Source organism: Sus scrofa, chromosome 9 (genome assembly GCF_054392235.1).
Source record: "Sus scrofa isolate SSC_HxYL_T2T_F1_AM1 chromosome 9, Sscrofa_HxYL_maternal_Yorkshire_Landrace_v2.0, whole genome shotgun sequence".
Taxonomy (NCBI): domain Eukaryota; kingdom Metazoa; phylum Chordata; class Mammalia; order Artiodactyla; family Suidae; genus Sus; species Sus scrofa.
The window spans coordinates 96,283,860-96,305,726 of NC_139391.1; the positions used below are offsets into that span (position 1 = coordinate 96,283,860).

The 21,867-nt window shown below is 43.1% G+C and overlaps 2 long non-coding RNA genes across 2 annotated transcripts in view; one reads left to right on the forward strand and one right to left on the reverse strand.

The window, feature by feature from the left end:
• The first annotated feature begins 4,527 nt into the window (after nt 1-4,527).
• The window catches only part of LOC102161750 (uncharacterized), a 40,767-nt gene continuing 23,427 nt past the window's right edge, over nt 4,528-21,867 (forward strand). Inside the window, exons 1-2 of the long non-coding RNA XR_014815956.1 lie at nt 4,528-4,709; nt 4,968-5,158. This is a non-coding gene — a long non-coding RNA (uncharacterized LOC102161750). The remainder of the gene's footprint in view (nt 4,710-4,967; nt 5,159-21,867) is intronic.
• LOC106507850 (uncharacterized) overlaps nt 16,837-21,867 on the reverse strand; it is an 80,498-nt gene continuing 75,467 nt past the window's right edge. The window contains exon 10 of the long non-coding RNA XR_014815948.1: nt 16,837-18,412. This is a non-coding gene — a long non-coding RNA (uncharacterized LOC106507850). The remainder of the gene's footprint in view (nt 18,413-21,867) is intronic.

The following is a 21,867-nucleotide window of genomic DNA, read 5'->3' on the forward strand; positions in this document are numbered from 1 at the left end:
TCCATCCCCTTCCTCTGTCATGTTGGGGCTGCTGATGAGAACAGCTCTCAGTGAGCCCTCTGGGGCCTTGTCCCTGGTTCTCTGTTACAGATGAGGACACTGAGGCAAGGAAGTCCTGCCAGCACTCAGGCCCCATGCAGATTGTAAAGGGAGGACTGGCTCTATGCTGCCAGCAGGGGTGCAGGCCTGGGATGGATGTTGAAAGCAGCCTTGATGTGCCCAGAGCAAAGCACGTGTGCCACACATCCCCACAGCTGATCCTTGACAAGCAGCTCAAGTGCCATCCAGCAGCACCTTCTGTTCCTGTCTAAGGCCTTTCCCTCCTCTGTGAGAGTGGCTTGGAGCAGGTCTCAGCATCCCAGGAAGTCTGAACAGAGTTTTCATGGCTTGGGGGAAGTCCCTGTTCCGCACAACTTGGATTCCAGGTTGTCCCAACAAGGAACAAAAGCACCTGCTCAGTGTTTTAGCAACAAGGTCCTCCCTTTACAAACCGCCCATCACTGGGAAGTGGGAGATGTGAACTCCAGAGCACGTGACCCTCTGACCGATGACTTCAGGGAACTCATGCCCACCTTCCTCCACCCTCCTCAGAGCCAGCCTTAGAAGGGGGATTAAGGATCCATGGTCACGTACAGCTTTATCAGAACACTGCCCCACCCACTACTGGAAACACATGTGTGAGAGGCAAATCTCAAGGGCCTGGACCCCCATCTTTCATAAAGCAAAAGTCAGGGCAACAAATAAGGGAGAAATTACTTTCAGATCATATATCTGGTAAGTGGTAAATACCCCAAACAAATAAAGAACATCTACTACGCAACAGCCAAAAAAAAAAAAAAACAAAACAAAACAACAACAACACAACAACAGGTATATGAAGAGAGGCTCAACATCACTCATCATCCTCACACCTGTCAGGAGGGCTGTTATCAAAAAGACAAGAGAGGAGTTCCCATCGTGGCGCAGTGGTTAACGAATCCGACTAGGAACCATGAGGTCTCGGGTTTGATCCCTGCCCTTGCTCAGTGGGTTAACGATCCGGCGTTGCCGAGAGCTGTGGTGTAGGTTGCAGATGCGGCTCGGATCCTGCGTTGCTGTGGCTCTGGCGCAGGCTGGCAGCTACAGCTCCGATTTGACGCCTAGCCTGGGAACCTCCATATGCCGCGGGAGCGGCCCAAGAAATAGCAACAACAACAAAAGACAAAAGACAAAAAAAAAAAAAAAAAAAAAAAAGACAAGAGAGGAGTTCCCGTCGTGGCTCAGTGGTGAACGAATCTGACTAGAAACCATGAGATCAAACCATGAGATTTTGGGTTCGATCCCTGGCCTCGCTCAGTGGGTTAACGATCCGGCGTTGCCATGAGCTGTGGTGTAGATTGTAGACACGGCTCGGATCCCACGTTGCTGTGGCTCTGGCATAGGCTGGCGGCTACAGCTCTGATTGACCCCTAGCCTGGGAACTCCATATGCTGTGGATGTGGCCGTAGAAAATACAAAAAAAAAAAAAAAAAAAAGACAAGAGATAACAAGTGTTGGCAAGGATGTGGGGAAAAGGGAGGCTCCCAACTGGTTCGGGGGTTGAGGATCTGATGTTGTCACTGCTGTAGCAAGGGTTACAGGTGTGGCTTGGATTCAATCCCTGGCCCTGGGAACTTCTGCATGCCTTAGGTGCAGCCATAAAAAAAAAAAAATAAAATAAAAAAGGGAAACTCAGGCCTTGTTGGTGGGAATGTAAACTGGTGCAGACCCTATGGAAAAACAGTATGGCGGTTCCTTGCAAAATTAAAAATAGAGCTGCCGTAAGATCCAGCATTCTATTCCTGAGAATATATGCAAAAGAAGTAGAATCACTATGTTGAAGAGACATCTGCACCTCAATGTACACTGTGGCATTATTTACAATAACCAACATTATTTACAATAACCAACCTAAGCGGCAATCAACAGATGAATGGATTTAAAAATGTGGTATATATGAAAAATGGACTCATATTCAGCCACAAAATAAGAGGGAAATCTTGCTATTTGCAACAACATGGAGGGACCTTGAGGGTATTACGCTTTTTTTCCACTGACGATACTAGCAAAGAAAAATCTAGGAGTTCTCTTGTGGCATAGCAGGTGAAAGATCTGGTGTTGTCACTGCAGTGGCTTGGGTCACTGCTGTGATGCAGGTTTGCAGGTTTGATCCCTGACCCAGGAATTTCCACACGTTGCAGGCATAGCCTCAAAAGTAAAGAAAGCGAAGAAAAATCAGTACAGCATAACTTTCTTCTAGGTGCTGGATACCTGCAAAATCATTAATATCCATTTGTGCTTTAAGATTTAATAGCTCCAAAGGAGCCGTTGCAATGTGTGGTAGGCAAGCATTTAAAAATAATTTGCAAGATGCATCAACAGTAATGGTTTCACACTATCAAAATAGAGCTTATATTGGCGTTCCCGTGGTGGCGCAGTGGTTAACGAATCCGACTAGGAACCATGAGGTTGCAGGTTCGATCCCTGCCCTTGCTCAGTGGGTTAAGGATCTGGTGTTGCCGTGAGCTGTGGTGTAGGTTGCAGACGCGGCTCAGATCCCGCGTTGCTGTGGCTCTGGCATAGGCTGGCAGCTACAGCTTTGATTAGACCCCTAGCCTGGGACCCTCCATATGCCGCGGGAGCAGCCCAAGAAATGACAAAAAGACAAAAACAAAACAAACAAAAAAAACCCAAAATAGAGCTTATATAATATTTTTTGTAATGCCATGAAAAAGTTTTATATCTTGGTAAAGGTATATATAATTTTTCAAGCCCTTCTGAAGTATAATTTTATTGAAGCAAAGAACACTATGCCAAAGAATAAGTAGAAAGTTCTCCAAACCTTCCAGTGCCAACGGCCTTCCATCTCACTGTGAGGTCACATCCCACTCACCCCCATTACATTTCTGCCTTCAACTTCTGCTTCTGCTTCTCTGCCCTTCCTCACTCTCTGGCCTCTTTGCACACCTCAGTGATACCCAGAGTATTTCAGAATTAAAACATTTGCATGCCTTCAGTCTAGCGTCCACAGACGACTACACGCCTTGCCGGATAACTATCTTATTTACTCAAAGATCACTTTTTAAGGGCTTTTATGGTTTCCTGTGTGTTTAGAATGCAGTCCCTGTAGACAACAGCCTATTTTTCCTTTCCCCGATTGAATTTTTCTCCTCACCATTATCACTTGCTAAATACACATACTATTTTAATTTTGCATGTTAGTTCTTTTCTTTCCCTAGTAGAATATAAGAACTTGAACCAAAGTGATTTTATTTTATTTTGTCTTTTCTAGGGCCAAACCCGATGCATATGGAGGTTCCTAGGCCAGGGGTCTAATCGGAGCTGTAGACGATTAACCACTGAGCCGTAATGGGAACTACAAACCAAAGTGATTTTAAGAAGTTCTTAGATCGAGTGTTTGCATTCTATTTACTTTTATTAATTCATTCTTCTATTCAACTAATATTTTGAAGTCCTACTATGTGCCGATTACCATTCTAAGCAGGGTGCATACTTAGAATCCCTGCTTTCTTTCCTTCAAATGAGGGAAGACAGACAATAAAATAACTTACAGGAAGTCCTGTGTGGCTCAGCAGTAATGAGTGGGGCTAGTATCCATGAGGATGCGGATTTGATCCCCTGCCTCGCTCACTGGGTTGAGGATCCGGCATTGTCATGAGCTGTGCTGTAGGTCAGATCTAGCCTTGCTGTGGCTGTGGTGTAGGTCAGCAGCTGCAGCTCTGATTCAACCCCTAGCCTGGGAACTTCCATATGCCACAGGTGCTGCCCTGAAAAAAAAAAAACCCAAAAAACTTACAGGTGCAAAGCCCCCCAGGTAGGCAGAGAGCAACGAGCTGGGGGTGGGACTTGACGGAGGGAAGGCTGGCGCTGGAGCTCAGATTTGTTGGGGAAGGAGCAGCAGGAGATGTCAGAAAAGACGGTTCTAGGCTCAGGAAAGAGCTAGTTCAAGTCTCCAAGGAGGGACCCCTCCCTCCCACCTGTTTGAGGAACCCAAGGAGGTGAGGGTGGCCAGAGCCCAAGGAGCAAGAGGGAGATAAGAGGGCGGGAAGGAGGCGCTGGACCAAGGAGGGCCCTCGGCTATTTTAGGAATTAAAAAAAGAGACCCAGCGATCCCTAGAGAATTTTGAGCTGATAAATGTCAGAATCTGACTTGTAGTTGAAAAGGCTCAGGGCTGGCTGCTTTTTGACGGTGCAACTGAGGGTCCAAAAGCGGAAAGAGGGGCCTGGTTAGGAGGTTACTGAGCAGTGCAGGAGAGGGTCTCCAAAGGCTTCGCTTCGACCCAGCAGTGGTGGGGGCTGGGGTGCAGGGGTGCGAAGACGCATTGGAGGCAGAGCAGATAGAAGTCACTCTGCACAGGCTGCAAGCAGAGGAGGAAGAAACAGAACAGTTAAGGTCAACTTCAAGGCCTTCGCCTTGAGAACTGGAGGAAGTTAACATTTCCTGGAATAGAAAGATCCCAAGAAGGCAAGTTTTAGGTCATCTCTTTTAATCTAATGCTCTGCCTCTCTCTGTGTGTGTGTCTCCACTTGTAATTTATCACTTACCTGTTGAAAAACTAGTTTGTACGATCTACTTCCTTTTCCATAGCATGGATTTTGCTAAGTCCGGGAGGTGTTGGAACAAATGGCCCTCACACTCAGGGCTGCAGATCATTGGAGCATCAGACCAGGTACCAGACTGTTTTTGTTTTCAGGAGGTATCTTGTGATTTGTTTTTAATAAAAATATTACTCTTCTACTTTGTGTATATAAGCAAAACTTAGAAGTGAAAAATGGGTAGGTAGGAGTTTCTTTAAAAATTACTATCTTAACTCAGTTCTACAACAGTACAGGGGAAAAAACTGATGAAAAGTGTAACTCATTTTCTGACAAGTGAAGATTCATTTGAATACTAATGACCCACTGTCCTGGCATTTTTCTCTTCACAGAGGACAAAGGATGGACCATAGCATAGCATCTCATGATTTGCAGATACAGCCTACGGCAGTGGGCTGCAACCCAGAGAAATATTCATTTCCAGAGACTCCATGGACCAGATAGGCATCATCACCAACAGCTCCGAGTATTTGAGCTGTATGTCTCCTACTAATGCAAGATGTGAGGCTGTTGAACACCCCAGGTAGGCTGAGAATGGAGTGTTACTTTTCATTACGATCTCAGCTAGTGGATGGAATGACTGAAACAATCCTTCAGGTGTGGCTTATTACCCGAACGAGCCAGTCTTCAAAGTGCAGGCGGCCGTGAAAGTAAAATAAAACCACCTGCTTTGTTTTCTGGGAAAGAAAGCTAAGAACGTACGATTTTTTTTTTTAAATTCCATTGTTTTTATAGGTTTTTCAATTTTCTATGGATATATATTTCTGTGTGAGTGCTTGTCATGTTTAGTAATCAGTAGTTGCTATGGGTGAAAGTTTATCAGAGCTCCTTGTAAACTTTCAAGCAATTTCCTTCAGTTCTTCAGTTGACTTTAAATAGGAAAGAATTCCAGCGGCTGTCTGCAGTAGATAGTATATAGAACAGGATAGAATTTAGAACTCTTTGTTGTCTGTCATTGTTTAACGGTATCTTTTGGTCTCAAGAAGTCCTCCCTAAATTTTTTTTTTTTTCATGATGATTTACTTTTAGCAGTGCTTGAGGATGTGTGTGTGTATGTGGTGTGTGTGTGTTAGGGGTGTAGAAAATAGAACGTTTACAAAGGGTATATTGGAAATATCTTCACTGTAAGACCCACACACTCTGATGTTCTTGGCAATAAAGTCACGTAGTCAAAGAAAATGAAATCTCTCCATCGATAGCATATCATAGTGGAAATAAAGCATGTGTTTTGAGTCAGAGAATCATTCACACTTTGTAGCCTTGCTGATCCTTGGGTATGTTATTTTGTGTGTGTGTGTGTTTGGGGAGCTCATTGAACTTCTCTGCCTCAGTTGCCAGTGTCTTTTTCAGTCCAATAAGGATTCTAGTGCCTATTTTGGGGTGACTGGTAGAATTTAATGAGGAAATATACCATGTCCTTATTATAGGACTTGATGAGCTTTAGAACTTTGTAAATAGCAAATAGCATATTGATTATTTTTAATATTAAGCTACTTTTTAAAAATTATTTTTAAGGAGGTATTGTTGATTTACAATGCTGTGTTAGTTTCAGGTGCACAGCAAAGTGATTCAGTTAAACATACAACTAGCCATTCTTTTTCAGATTCCTGTTTAGGTTAGGAATCTGTTTACAGTCCTATTTACAGATGATTGCGTAGTGTTCCCTGTGGTGTATGGTAGGTCCTTTGTTGATTATCTATTTTAATGTATAATATTGTGTATGTGTTAATCCCAATCTCCTAATTTATCCCTTGACTAACCAACTGAAGTAAAACGATATATGTAACTACCTGTTCCTTCAGCTAAAATAAATTGGCATTAGTAGTATTTTAAAAACCCTTTTCATAGACTAAATATTGTAAAGCAAATTACAGTCTCCCCTTCTGAGTCATTTTTTGCATCCCAATTTCTATTTTCCAGGCTAATTAGTAGAATAGCTGAAGCAAGGGAAAAGAGTGGTTGATACAGCAAGTTTCCTGTATTACTATATTCTGTATATATCCCAGTGAGAAAAAGAAAAAAAAAACCCAACATGATTTAATAGAAATCTTTAATGGGCTGTTTTAAGGAGCTAATGTTTGCTGTAATTGTTTTTTTTCCCCTCCCTCCTGGTAACATTCAACTTTAAATATCCATTTACTTGACCTTAACTAAGGCTGAATTATATTGGAACTTAGGTAGGAGTATGTGTGACATCTGTTTGAATACAAAGTATACTCATTAGCATCATAGCAATTAAAGTAAATATCAGATGAGTTTGCAATAGCTATACACGTAAAATGTTATTCTTTATTTAAGAACCTTACCCTCAGAAAGTTCATTTGGGGCTCTATATTTTCTAGTGATACTCTGTATTTATATGGACCTCATTTCTATTTTGAGAAATATTTGGGAGTACCGTACTATTAGCTAATATATGTAGAATTACTTATTTATGATTTCTCACAACTTTTACAAAAGGATAGTAATATAAGACCTGCAATATTATCTCTTTTTACTACTGCAATTCTTTTTTTAAAGAATCCATTTTAAAGTAATGCCTAGAGTTCCCGTTGTGACTCAGTGGTAATGAACCTGACTAGGATCCATGAGGATGGAGGTTTGATCCCTGACCCTGCTCAGTAGGTTAAGGATCCAGCATTGCCATGAGCAGTGGTCTAGGTCGCAGATGTAGCTCGGATCCAGAGTGACTGTGGCTGTGGCGTAGGCTGGCAGCTGAACTCTGATTCAACCCCTAGCCTGGGAACTTCTGCTGTGGGTGCAGTCCTAAAAAAATAAAATAAAATAAATAATGCCTTTGCCATTTTTTGTGGTCATATCTGTTCTTGCAATATAAGTATTAATTCAGTTGTCCTTAATCAGTTTTATAAAAGACATAGAAACAAGGCAAATGCATGTATTCTATTTCATACCAATTCAAAAACCAAATTAATTCTATCCAGACAGAAAAAAAAACATTAATAGCTATCCCAAACCACAAGGATGTCAACAAGTTTTATATTTATATCCCTAGGACTGCGCTTACATTGTTATATGAACTTAATGAAAGGCAGAAATCTTTTATTTTTATTGATTGATTTATTTTTATTAAAATATAGTTGATTTACAATGTTGTGCCAATTTCTGCTGTATAGCAAAGTGACCCAGTCATACGCATATATACACATTCTTTTTCTCCTACTATCTTCCATCATATTCTCTCCCAAGAGATTGGATATAATTCCTTGTGCTATAGAGTAGGACCTTGTTGTTTATCCATTCTAAATGTAACTGTTTGCATCTACTAACCCCAAACTTCCAGCCATTCCAGTCCCTCCCCCTCCCCCTCAGCAACCACAGTCTGTTCTCTATATCTGTGAGTTTCTGTTTTGTAGATAGTTTCATTTTGCCATATTTTAGATTTCACATATAAGTGATATCATATGGTATTTGTCTTTCTCTTTGATTTACTTCACTTAGTATGAGAATCTCTAGCTGCATCCATGTGGCTGCAAATGGCATCATTTCATTCTTTTTTTATGGCTGAGTAGTATTCCATTGTGTATATGTACCACATCTTCTTAACTCAGTGGACATTTAGGTTGTTTCCATGTCTTGGCTATTGTGAATAGTGCTGCAGGGAACATAGGGATGCATGTATCTTTTTCAGTGAAAGTTTTGTCTGAATATATGCCCAGGAATGGGGTTACTGGATCATATAGTGATTCTATATTTAGTTGTCTGAGGAACCTCCATACTGTTTTCCATACTGGTCGTACCAATTAGCATTCCTACCAACAGCATAGGAGGGTTCCCTTTCCTCCACACCCTCTCCAGCATTTGTTATTTGTAGATTTATTAATGATGGCCATTCTGACTAGTGTAAGGTGCTACCTCATTGTAGTTTTGATTTGGATTTCTCTAATAATTGGTAATGTTGAACATTTTTTCGTGTGCCTACTGGCCATCCATATGTCTTCTTTGGAGAAATGTCTCTTTAGGTCTTCTGCCCAGTTTTTGATTGGGTTGTTTGTTTTTTTGTTGTTATTCAGTTGTATGAGTTGTTTGTATATTTTGGAGATTAAGCCTTTGTTGGCTGCATCTTTTGCAACTATTTTCTCCCATTCCGTGGGTTGTCATTTCATCTTTTTTATGGTTTCCTTTGCTGTGCAAAAGTGTATAAGTTTGATTAGTTCACATTTGTTTCTTTTTGTTTTTATTCCTGTTGTGAAAGTCAGAAATCCTTTAAACAATGAAATCTACTTTTGAAATAAATAAATACCTTAAGAACTTGAATTTGGGAGTTCCCAACGTGGTGAACCAAAAACAAATCTGACTAGGAACTATGAGGTTGCGGGTTCAATCCCTGGCCTTGCTTAGTGGGTTAAGGATCCGGTGTTGCCATGAGCTGTGGTGTAGGACGCAGACGTGGTTTGAATCTGGCGTTGCTGTGGATCTGGCATAGGCTGGAGGCTATGGCTCCATTTCGACCCCTAGCCTGGGAACCTCCATATGCCGTGGTTGTGGTCCTAAAAAGACAGAAAAACAAAACAAAACAAAAAAAGAACTTGAATTTGATAAATTAGACACCAGGAGAAAATTTCCCTTAGATCCCTTAGATCCTAAGTCATGTCTTAGTCAGCAATCCTAATGCTTTCAAGCAGCAAAAATATTTCTCTAGGAGTTCCTGTCATGGCTCAGCAGAAATGAATCTGACTAGCATCCATGAGGATGTAGGTTTGATCCCTGACCTTGATCAGTGGGTTGAGGATCCAGAGTTGCAGTGAGCTGAGGTATAGGTCATAGACATAGTTCAGATCTGGCGTTGCTGTGGCTGTGGTGTAGGCCAGCAGCTGCAGCTCTGATTTGACCCCTAGCCTGGGAACCTCCATATGCCACAGGTGAGTCCCTAAAAAGAAAAAAATAAAATAAAATGCATATATGTGGGAGTTCCCCTTGTGGCGCAGTGGTTAACAAATCTGACTAGGAACCATGGGTTGCAGGTTCGATCCCTGGCCTTGCTTAGTGGGTTAAGGACCTGGCTTTGCCGTGAGCTGTGGTGTGGGTTGCAGACATGGCTTGGATCCTGCATTGCTGGTGGCTACATCTCCGATTAGACTCCCAGCCTGGGACCCTCCATATGCCATGGGAGCAGCCCAAGAAATGGCCAGAAGACAAAAAAAAAAAAAAAAAAAAAAAAAAGAGCATATATGTGTAACTTAGTTTCACTGTTGTTATGTATTTTACAAAATGTTATACTTTCTTTTTTTATTTTGGTCTTTTTGCCTTTTCTTGAGCTGCTCCCATGGCATATGGAGGTTCCCAGGCTAGGGGTCCAATCAGAGCTACAGCCACTGGCCTACACCAGAGCCACAGCAATGCAGGATCTAAGCCATGTCTGCAACCCACACCATAGCTCACGGCAATGCCAGATCCTTAACCCACTGAGCAAGGCCAGGGATTGAACCTGCAACCTCAAGGTTCCTAGTCAGATTCATTAACCACTGAGCCATGACGGGAACTCCTGTTTTGTTTCTTTAAATTTCTTAATGTAGTCTTGTTCTTATAAATCATAGTTTTATTGCTTATTTCATTGAAAGAAGGAATATAAATTATCCATCCTTTTGGGTAGTTTACAATAGGTTTTGTATCTATTGAAAAGGAGTTGTGTTCACAATTTTTGCCTGCAAAGTAAGCTGTGTAAAATTTAATATACCTTAATGATATTAAATTGTGATTTAGTGGCATCCAAAAGACAAGAAAACATGACCCATGACCCTGGCATTGTAACTTATAACTTACTTTTAGAAAAAATTCTAAACTTTGGTGAAGCTATCAAGAAAGTAAACTTTGCAAGTTTGTGATGTGCATGACAAGAAACTATAGATAAAACATTCCTCAACAGCAACTAAAGATTGGCATTTTCAGTAAATGAGATCTATTGTGTCTAGTCTGTATATTAATCCAAAGATTAATCATTTAATTATTTTGTTCAATAGTTGTACTGAAATTGGAGGATCTAGTTAAATGGGACAAATAAAGAAGATAGTAATAACTACAAGGTAAAATGAGAAAAATAAACCTCGTAATATTTGACACCGAGGCAACTAGCATCTTCATAGAGGACACTGTAGTTAAAGATGAGATAAATCAGGGAGTTCCCGTTGTGGCTCAGTGGGTTAAGAATCCAACTAGTATCCATATAGATGCAGGTTTGATCCCTGGCCTTGCTCAGTGGGTTAAGGATCTGGTGTTGCTGTGAGCTGAGGCATAGGCCACAGACTCATGTCGGATCTGGTGTTTTTTTGTTTTTTTGTTTCTTGTTTTTGTCTTTTTGCCATTTCTTGGGCAACTCCCACGGCATATGGAGGTTCCCAGGCTAGGGGTCGAACCGGAGTTGTAGCTGCCAGCCTATGCCAGAGCCACAGCAATGCAGGATCCGAGCCACGTCTGCAACCTACACCACAGCTCACGGCAACGCCGGATCGTTAACTCACTGGGCAAAGCCAGGGATCGAACCCGCAACCCCATGGTTCCTAGTCAGATTCGTTAACCACTGCGCCACGACGGGAACTCTGGATCTGGTGTTCTTACACAAATGTTTGTTGTTTTGTGTGTATCAGGAATTGTGAAATATGATGTACAGGTTGAGATGTGAAGAATTTATATGAGTTAACTAAGAAAAAAATGGAGGAGTTCCCTGGTGGTGAAGAGGGTTCTGGATCTGGCATTGTCATTGCTGTGGCTCTGCTTACTGTTGTGGCATGGATTTGATCCCTGGCCTGGGAACTTCCACATGCCTGGGTGTGGCCCCCCCCCCAAAAAAAAAGAAGATTAAAAAATGGCAAGGAAACTTCTAGGTTTGAGATATTAGAATGTATAATATTCTGAGATGCAGGTCAAAGAACACAGTGTTTTTAAGGAAACGAGAGACATCAAGGTGGCTGCAGCAGAGAACTAGAAGGTGAGAGGGAGAGGGAGAGAAAAACAGACTCAGGAGATCAGGCCAGAGTCTCTGTGTGATGTTACAGGTTTCACTCGCAGGGTGTGGGGAATTGTTGCACGAAGGGAATTCTGGCTGTGATGTGGAGGGAGAAGAGAATCTAGGAAGGGCGGAGTTTGTATGAAGAGACCATCTGGGATAGTGTCACAGGAGCCCAGATGAGACTGGATGACTGGGAGGTTCACTGGGAATTAAAAGCAAAGTTTTAAGTTTATTTATTTATTTACTTGTTTTTATTTATTTACTTATTTATATTTATTTATTGTCTTTTTGCCTTTTCTAGGGCCATACCTGCGGCATATGGAGGTTCCCAGGCTAGGGGTCTAATGGGAGCTGTAGCCACTGGCCTATGCCACAGCCATAGCAACTTGGGATCTGAGCCGCATCTGAGACCTATACCTCAGCTCACAGCAACACTGGATTCCCCAACCCACTGAGCGAGGCCAGGGATTGAACCCACAACCTCATGGTTCCTAGTCGGATTCACTAACCACTTATTTATAAGGGAACTCCCTTATTTATATATTTATTTATTTATTTTTGTTTGTTTGTTTGTTTTATGTTTAGATAGCATAAACAGGACCTATGATTGCTTGTATGTGGAGTAACTTGAGGAGAGGGGAAGTACAATCTTTGCATGTATCCAAGGGTAAGGATAAAACGAATGACTATAAACAATTGTAAAGTCTTCATAAGATGACTCAAAGAGGTCATGGGAGGAGAAAAAAAAAAAAAACAGAAGAAAGAAAACGCTATTTTGAAAAACATGATTTAAGGGAAAGATACTGCTACCTAAAGGGACTCAAAAGTAATCATCAGGAGTTCCCGTCATTGCTCAGTGGTTAACAAATCTGACTAGGAACCATGAGGTTGCGGGTTCCACCCCTAGCCTCGCTCAGTGGGGTAAGGATCCGGTGTTGCTGTGAGCTGTGGTGTAGGTCGCAGATGTGGCTCAGATCTGACATTGCTGTGGCTGTGGTGTAGGACGGTGGCTACAGCTCCCATTGGACCACTAGCCTGGGAACCTCCATGTGCTGTGGGTGCGGTCCTAAAAAAAAAAGACAAAAGACGGAAAAAAAGAAAAAAGTAATCATTAGAGGAGTTCCTGTCGTGGCTCAGTGGAAACGAATCTGACTGGCATCCATGAGGACACAGGTTCGATTCCTGGTCTTGCTCGATGAATTAAGGATCCTGAGTTGCTGTGGTGTAGGTTGCAAATGCGGTTTGGATCCCTGTGTTGCTGTGGCTATGGCTTAGGCCGGCAGCTACAGCTCCGTTTCGACCCCTAACGTGAGAACCTCTACATGCCATGGGTGCGGCCCTAAAAAGACAAAAATAAAAAATAAAAACCAACAACAACAGTAATGATCAGAGCCTTAGGAATAGAGTCAGATTAGAAACTGGCTTACAATGGCTAGGAAGCTAAGGAAATGAATACTTAACAATCAGCAAGTAAGAAAATAAATAAAATCAGGAAAACTAAGATGTGTTCAGTGGGGAGACGTGGAAGGAAGCCAGCCCCTGGCTTTGGCTGTTGGAAGAGGCCACTGGAGTTTGTGTCTCTGGGGTCTGGTGGTTGAAGCCACTGAAGAATGAATGGGAAAAGGAAATAGCAAGTGAAGTTTTTCAAAAAGTTCTCTGTTAAATAAATGTTAAGTACAGGAAGAGATGCTTAATTGGAAGGCAGAGCCAAAGCAAGGGTTTAGAATTTAAAAAAAAATATTTTTAAGGATGAGAGCTGCATCTCCACTTGATCCAAATAAGAACACTCTATCCATAACCTCAGAAAAGCTTCCAGATAGTGCTATCACGCTAGCAATGTTATTTTGTAATTTCTTTGTTGTTTACTCGTAATCAAATCCCATTGCCTTGCAAAGTAAAGGTAACGTTGATGTTCAGAGAAATAAATTTAATGTAGTATTTCTATCGAATCGCATATGGATGAAATAATGGATGATTTTTGTTTCCAAGGCTGTATGTTTTCTAAGATGTTATTTTCCCACCAGTGTGTGACCAGACTTCTCTACAATACTAAGTCGCCCAAATGGCATCTGGATTCTCTTACCCTGTTGTGTTTGTTTACTGTTTACCAAAACCGGTGACTGGTAGTTTTTCTGAGAGTGAATAATGTTGTGGAGTGTTAGTTGGCTGGGAATGTCACAGCCACTTGGACCTTCACCCCATATCTTAAATTGTCTTAAGGAAAATGATGACTCTTTTTTTACCTTTTGGTATTGGATCTGGCATTCAGGGCTATATATATTGTTACCTATATAGCTGGATAAACAATACTTACACATAATTATCTCTACATTAGACTATGATATAAATGGAGGGGAAATGGCATTATATTAAGCGTTTATCAGGGGCATTTACATATATTGGCTGATTCATTTCACTCCCACTACTTTGTAAGTTATGTAACCCTCCATCCAATTTATAACTGAGGAAACCTAACTTCATAGGGGTTAACTCACCAAAAGAAAAATGGTAAATATGGTGCTGAGTGTCCAAACCGAGATTAAAATCTAGGCTTATGTCCTGCTAGAACTCACTTATTTTCTACCAAAATGTTTTGAAAATGGAAGGAAGGGACAGAAGGAAGAAAGGTAGGGGACAGGGAGAGATGGGGAGGAGAGAGAAGGAAAAAAAAAATGAAATAGGGCCCCTGATAAGCTAATTGATTATGAAAATTTTAATTTGTTCTAAACTACAGAAATAACAAGTGCTTTCAACATAAAGATGAAGGCTGAAGCATTTTTGTTAAGCAGTAGGCCCCAAGAGACATTTATAAGAGCTGCAAAACCTACATTTTGAAATCCTACCTCCCGCCCCCCTTTTTTGGCATCCAAAGTGTGTTTAATGGGATGGTTTCCATTCATCTTGACTCAGGGTGCTTTTAGTGCTGCCTCCGTGAAGGAGCATCCCCCTGTGGGCTGGCAGAAGACAGCACAGCAGCCACACCACAGTTGTGTGGCTAAAGACAGTGGTGACTTTATAGCGTCTCAGACATTTCACACCCATGAAATAGGAATTGGGGGCTCTGCACCAGGTGCCTTCTTCTTGTGTGTGTTCTATTCTTCTGGAAAGGGAGGAAGGAGATCCTCTGTGAGAGGCACATTTTTATTTATTTATTTATTTATTTTAGGGCTGCATCTATGACACATGGAAGTTCCCGGGCTAGGGGTCGAATTGGAGCTGTAGCTGCAGGCCTACACCACAGCCACAGCATCGTGGGATCCGAGCCGAGTCTGCAGTCTACATCACACCTTATGGCAACACTGAATCCTTAACCCACTGAGCGAGGCCAGAGATCGAACCCGAATTCTCACAGATATGACTCGGGTTCATAACCCATTGAGCTATAGTGGGAACTCCTATAGGCACATTCTTGTGCAAGGTCATCACCACCGAAAAGGGTGTGTTCCTACCCTTTTTTCCCCCAGTATCCCGCATTTGGACCTGACAAGTATAATAAAAAATATGGTTTAGATGACAATTAGTTTGGACCATACTGAAAACATTTTATGTAAATGAAATAAAAACAAGGCTCATTCTGTAGAACACTTGACTTTCATGCTTTTAATATCAAGGTATTTCAAATAGGACAGGTGAATTGTATATTGAAATAGAAAAATGTTGCAAAAGGTTATCCACTTTTTTCAGACATAAGATAGGAAAACAAATTGACTTTTTTTATCTTTTCAGAAGAAACTCATATCTCTAACGCTAACACATGACATGCCCAATGTTGTGTGTTATTAATTTGCTGTTGACAAATTCTCAGAGACTCTGTTAGAAGGAGAAAGAAAGAGTTGGCCCCATCTGCCAGTGGGTGGACAGTGGCTGGGGAGTGGGCCCTAGGACAATGACAGTGACAGAAAAGTCAACCAGCATAAATGTAGAGATTTATTCTCTTGGGGTAGGTAATTGTTTTCTTTTTCTTCTCTTTCTTTTTTCTTTCTTTTTAGCACTGCATCCATGGCATATGGAAGTTCCCAGGCTAGGGGTCGAATCGAAGCTGTAGCTGCCGGCCTATGCCACAGCCGCAGCAATGCTGGATCCGAGCCGTGTCTGAGACCTGCACTGCAGCTCACAGAAATGCCAGGTCTTTAACCCACTGAGAGAGGCCAGGGATTTAATCCATGTCCTCATGGATACTAGTCAGGCTTGTTACCACTGAGCCACAGCGGGAACTCTGGGAATTGTTTTCTTCCTTTCTCCCTCCCTCCCTTTCTCTTTCTCTTTGTCTTTTTCTCTTTCTCTCTTTCTCTCTCTCTTTCTTGCACCTGCAGCACGCACAAGTTCTCCCACCAGGGATTGAACCTGTGTTGCTGCAGCAGCAACCAGAACCACTGCAGTGACAACACAGGATCCATAATCTGCTGCACCACAAGGGAACTCCAGGAATTGTTTTCTATCAAAAGAATCAGATAACCCTCAGTTTGGTCATATAATTGGGAGGGTGAGAGGACAAGGGGAGCTGGTTACGTATTGGGTAACAAGAGTGAGGAGACTGAGTGTGAGGGGTGCTGGGGAGGATACAAGGGTAAGGCCAGAGAGAGCAAAAGAAAATAACTGGAAAAAACAGCCCACTCTGCAGTTCTGTCCAGCTAGGCTGTGGATTTTATTTAGTATCTCATAATTTTTTTAAAAGCACATTAATCTAGTTAGCCCACATGTCACGATCAATTAATCTTTCTTCTTAGAAAGCAGCTTTGTAAAGGTCTCTAGAAACCCTGTTAATGTGAGTGTTTTATGGAGAAGAATTGATCATGCACTGTTTTTCTCTTTTCAGTGTCACAACTGAGTCAGTAAAGTCAAGGAGAGATTGCATGTGTTTACAGTCCAAGTCAAGGGGAGACCATTATTCCATCTTCAGCGAAAGATCCATTCAAAAAGAAAGAACATACTTTCTAAAATGTTGCTTTTCTGGAGTTCCTCTTGTGGCTCAGCAGTAATGAACTTGACTAGTATCCATGAGGACAGGGTTCAACCCCTGGCCTTGCTCAGTGGGTTAAGGATCCCGCGCTGCCTCGAGCTGTGATGTAGGTGGCAGACCTGGCTCAGATCCTGTGTTGCTGTGGCTGTGGTGTAGGCTGGCAGCTGCAGCTCTGATTTGACCCCTAGCCTGGGAACTTCCATATATTATATATATAAAAAAATTGCTTTTCTATTTCTAGCTAAGAACATCATATTTATAACTTTGTTATTTTTTATTTTTTATTTTTTGCTTTTTAGGGCCTCATGTGCATCATATCTGCATCCTCATGGATACTAGTTGGGTTAGTAACCTGCTGAGCCACAACGGGAACTCCCTATAACTGTATTTCTTATGACTAAGAAAACTAGAGCTGTTCCTCCTTGGAAACATCAGGAGAAAAATACAATATTTCAGGTTCATTCTCCAAACCACCTTCTCAGAGTTAAGATGCCTTCTCCAAGAGATCCTAAACCTTTGTAGGGCCTTCATTGTCCTTAGAGGGAGAGGAGGAAGGAAAGGAGCCCAAGGCAAGTGCAGCCCCCAGGGCTGGGGAGGGAGGCAGGAGGAAAGGCTGCGAGTTTGTATTAGAGCTGATGGCCACTAGAGGGCGTCGGAACACCGGCGGAGCCCACCTGCCTCTGCCAAGCGCGACCTCCAGGCCCAGAGTTGGGGGTGGAGAGGGTTTGGCAGAACCCCAAAGAGGTGCCCAGAGAGAGGGGTTGGTTTCTCCACACCTCCGACTCTGCGGTCAAAATTGCCTCGCTTCAGAGAGAGGACAGGTCTGCCTTCAGCATCTGGTGGGGCACTTGCAGCCTGGCTGGGTGGCACAGTGGCAGGACAGCCCTCAGGAGATCTGGCCCCTCCCTTTCCCTAACTGGCATCCAACTTCACAGTCACTAAATCCTATTTGTTTTCTGTCCTTAGTATATTCAATCTAATCCACTTCTCACCATCATCTCTGCCTCCACCACAGTTGGTTAAACATAGGGAAATTATTCCAGGCCTAGGGATGAAGAGTTGACAGACATGAAATGATGTAGCAGCTCCAGGACAAGAGTGAAGAAATAGAGGCACCTAGGATGCAGATTTTAAGGAGACATCACTCTCAGGACCAGGTAGATGTTGGGTCAGCTCAGATGAGTGCCTTGCTGAGTTTGCGCCCTAGTTACTTCTTTGTCTTACTCTAATCCTAGCCCCATGATTTTAAAAAAATTTTAGTATAAATTGTTGCCAAAGTCTATTAATGCTCATCCAGATGTTACTTACATTTCTCCACATACCCCAGTTACTCACCAGTGGCTCAAATACTGCCACTTGGTGCCTGCATACTTGGAGGATCTCCCCCTTGCCTGGGGAGGATAAAATGTTTGCTTTTGTTTCTTGAGTTGCCGTTTTTCTTTATGGATGTTTTCCCCTCTGCTCTTTGTATTATCTGATTTCATTTTCTAGTTTTACATCAAGACACCTGTTGGGCGAGTCAGCTTTTATTTAGATGATGCTGATGTTGGGGGCCAGAAAAATTTGAGAAGTTCCAGGATAATGACAACTTGGTGGCAAAACAGAGGTTTCTCTTCTCCACCTGCCACTGACAATGCTGTAGCATTCAGGCACCTTCTTTGTTGCAGGTAGAAGTTTTTACAATGCATGGAGACATATACAGAACTGCTTCTGGCAGAAATTTTATTATAACCACTTCAGCATATCTCTCTGCAGCTGGCCACTCATGAAAGTAGCAATGGCTTTGTTACATGGACCACAGCTTTAACACAGAATTCGAAGGGTGTTTACCTCAGCCTCAGAGATGGAATTGTCTGAAAAACACAGAAGACCTTTCTTCTTCTTTTTTTTTTTTTCTTTCTTGTCTTTTTAGGGCTGCACCCTGGCATATGGAGGTTCCCAGGCTCAGGGTTGAATCAGAGCTGTAGCTGCCAGCCTATGCCACAGCTACAGGAACACGGGATCCGAGCTGCATCTGCAACCTACACCACAGCTCATGGCAACGCCGGCTGCTTAACCCACTGAGCGAGGCCAGGGATCAAACCTGCGTCCTCATGGATGCTAGTCAGATTCGTTTCTGCTGCAACCAAAACTCCCAGAAGACCTTTCTTAGTGAATTACAATATTCCACCCTTAGTCTAGCTGCCTGGTACCATCGTGGATCAGCAGTGGCTGGGCTTTCTGGCTGGACAGCAATCTCAAGTTCCTCTTTGTACAGGGACACCAGAGGACATGGGGGAGAGGGAGATGGAAGACTACAGAAATGGCCTCAGCCAGATCAATAAGTAGTTTTTGTTTTTTTGTTTTGTTTTTTTTTTTTTTTTGTCTTTTTGCTATTTTTTTGGGCCGCTCCCTTGGCATATGGAGGTTCCCAGGCTAGGGGTCAAATCGGAGCTGTAGCCACTGGCCTACGCCAGAGCCACAGCAACGCAGGATCCAAGCTGCGTCTGCAACCTACACCACAGCTCACGGCAACACAGGATCTTTAACCCTCTGAGCAAGGGCAGGGATCAAACCCGCAACCTCATGGTTCCTAGTCGGATTCGTTAACCACTGCGCCACGACGGGAACTCCCAATAAGTAGTTTTTAAGACTAATGTCTTCTCTAGCACTGCTTTTATCAGTAGGGTGTGTAAGATGCTGCTCTTCCCCCTTAGGCCATGTCTCTCTCCGAGTTAATTACAACTCCTATGGGATGCATTCACTTTCAATCCACCCATCCACCTCTCTTCTCTTCCAGTAGCTGGAGATTCCACTACCTCCAACAGGGACCCCAGGAACAGTTGTTCCCTGTGCTGCATCCACCCTTACCTACCCATTGAGTCCCCGAAGGCCTTAGTGGCTGTGGGGGAGATTTGCCAAGACTAGGACAGGTAGGCGATTGCCCATCTCTGTGCATTCCTGTAGTCCCTGGCTGACTTGGGTAGAGGAATGGAAATGAAGCCCTGCTGAGGCTCAGGAGGGGGCAGACGAAAGCCTTGCCCCAAAGGTGTTACCCTCTCCATACCTAGAGAAACTGAGTCCATGCCAAGTTCACACTGGGCACCCCTCCAAAAAAAATCCTTTCTCAGCTTTCTTCTCTTAGGTAGCTGGCAGGACCACTGGATAGTAATTTTGGTTTCTCTTTTATAAAGTTTCAGTATTCGCCTTGCTGCACAGTTTGGTCCATGGACCAGCAGCGTGAAGTCACCTAGAGGCTTAGAATGTCAAGCCCCACTTGCGAATCTGAAGTCAGAATCTGCTCTGTAACAAGATTCTGCTTTGTGTGCGCTTTGGAGTTTGAGAAGCACTGGTTTGTTGGGCACTATTCTGTCTGATCCTAACATTAATTCTTCTCTAGTGGGTGGTGTTTAACAGAAGAGGAAAACAGTACACGAGGGGAGGGAAACTGTGCCCTGTCCCACAGCCAGAGGCAGGATTTAAACCAAGATCTGGCTCATTCCATAGCTCATAGTCTGGTAATTATGGGGTTTCACTGACCTCCAAAAGCTCTTGGTAACTTTAGGGGTCCCTGTCGAGGTTCAGCAGAAACAAATCTGACTAGTATCCATGAGGACGAAGTTTTGATCCCTGGCCTCACTCACTGGGTGGGGATCCGGCATTGCTGTGAGCCGTGGTGTAGGTCACAGACACAGCTCAGATCTGGCTTTGCTGTGGCTGTGGTGTAGGCCGGCAGCTACAGCTCCGATTCAACCCCTAGCCTGGGAACCTCCATATGCCGCGGGTGCAGCCCTAAAAAAACAGACCAAAAAAAAAAAATAATTGAAAGGTAAGTAGGGCAGGTAATCCAATAAAAGCTATTGGTAACTTTAGCAGAGGGTGTGTGTGCCCATGCCAGCGTGTGTGTGTGTATAGAAAACAATTTTTTTTTGTCTTTTTGCCTTTTCTGGGGCTGCTCCTGCGGCATGGGAGGTTCCCAGGCTTGGGGTCGAATTGGAGCTGTAGCCGCCGGCCTACGCCAGAGCCACAGCAACGCAGGATTCGAGCCGCATCTGCAACCTACACCACAGCTCATGGCAATGCCGAATCCTTAACCCACTGAGCAAGGCCAGGGATTGAACCTGCAACCTCATGGTTCCTAGTTAGATTTGTTAACCACTGTGCCACAACAGGAACTCCTAGAAAAAAAATTTTGAAATCAGATTGGTATAATATTTATTTTTACTTGGTGGTAAACATCGACCTTTCCCACCAAGAGAATTCTCTGTAAGAAATGATTTACATAAATTACATTAAGCTGAATTTCTTCTCCCTTTCCAGTATTTCCAGATTGAGGTGAAGTTGTTCACATGTTTGATCAATGTGGAGGTAGAACCAGTGTAAATATACATATGGGTAAGTCTCAGTTGAGAGCCTGGTATAATTGTAAAGCAGGCCTAGTTAGTAATGAGCAGTAGCTAATTGACCTGTTAAACAAAGAAAAGAAAGAAATGACTCTGTCCTCCACTTTCAGAGAGATTTCATGGGCTAGCTTGGTTTCCGTTCACTCTTAGTCTCATAACTGGTTAGAACCGTATTGAAAACCTGGTACCCAGGCACCAAAGGAAGTGACACAACCTAGTGACCAGAAGGTGCAAAGAAGGAGTTCCCATCGTGGCGCAGTGGTTAACAAACCCGACTAGGAACCATGAGGTTGCGGGTTCGGTCCCTGCCCTTGCTCAGTGGGTTAATGATCCGGCGTTACCATGAGCTGTGGTGTACGTTGCAGACGCGGCTCGGATCCCACGTTGCTGTGGCTCTGGCGTAGGCTGGTGGCTACTACAGCTCCGATTCAACCCCTAGCCTGGGAACCTCCATATGCCAAGGGAGCGGCCCAAAGAAATAGCAAAAAGACAAAAAAAAAAAAAAAGAAGGTGCAGAGAAACCAGCAGGACAGGCCATAGGGACTTTTCCAAAAGTGTCCTTCCCACTAACGAGTCTCTGAATTCACCTTGGTCATCACCAGTAAGTGAAATAGGGGTGAGGCCATTTGGGGATGAATGAACAGATGCAGTGAAATCAGACAGCTCTAAACATGAACACAAGGCTCCTGACCACACTTCCCTCTTTTTTTTTTTTTTTTTGTCTTTTTAGGGCTGCTCCCATGGCATATGGAGATTCCCAGGCTAGGGGTCAAATCAGAGCTGTAACTGCTGGCCTACACCAGAGCCACAGCAGCGACACTTCCCCCTTAGGTGTTTGGAACAGAGGACACTAATAGCATTTTAAATTCCCTTGCTGAAGTGATACTTAGCCCTAACCTTGAGATATCATCTGTGAAGACAACTTG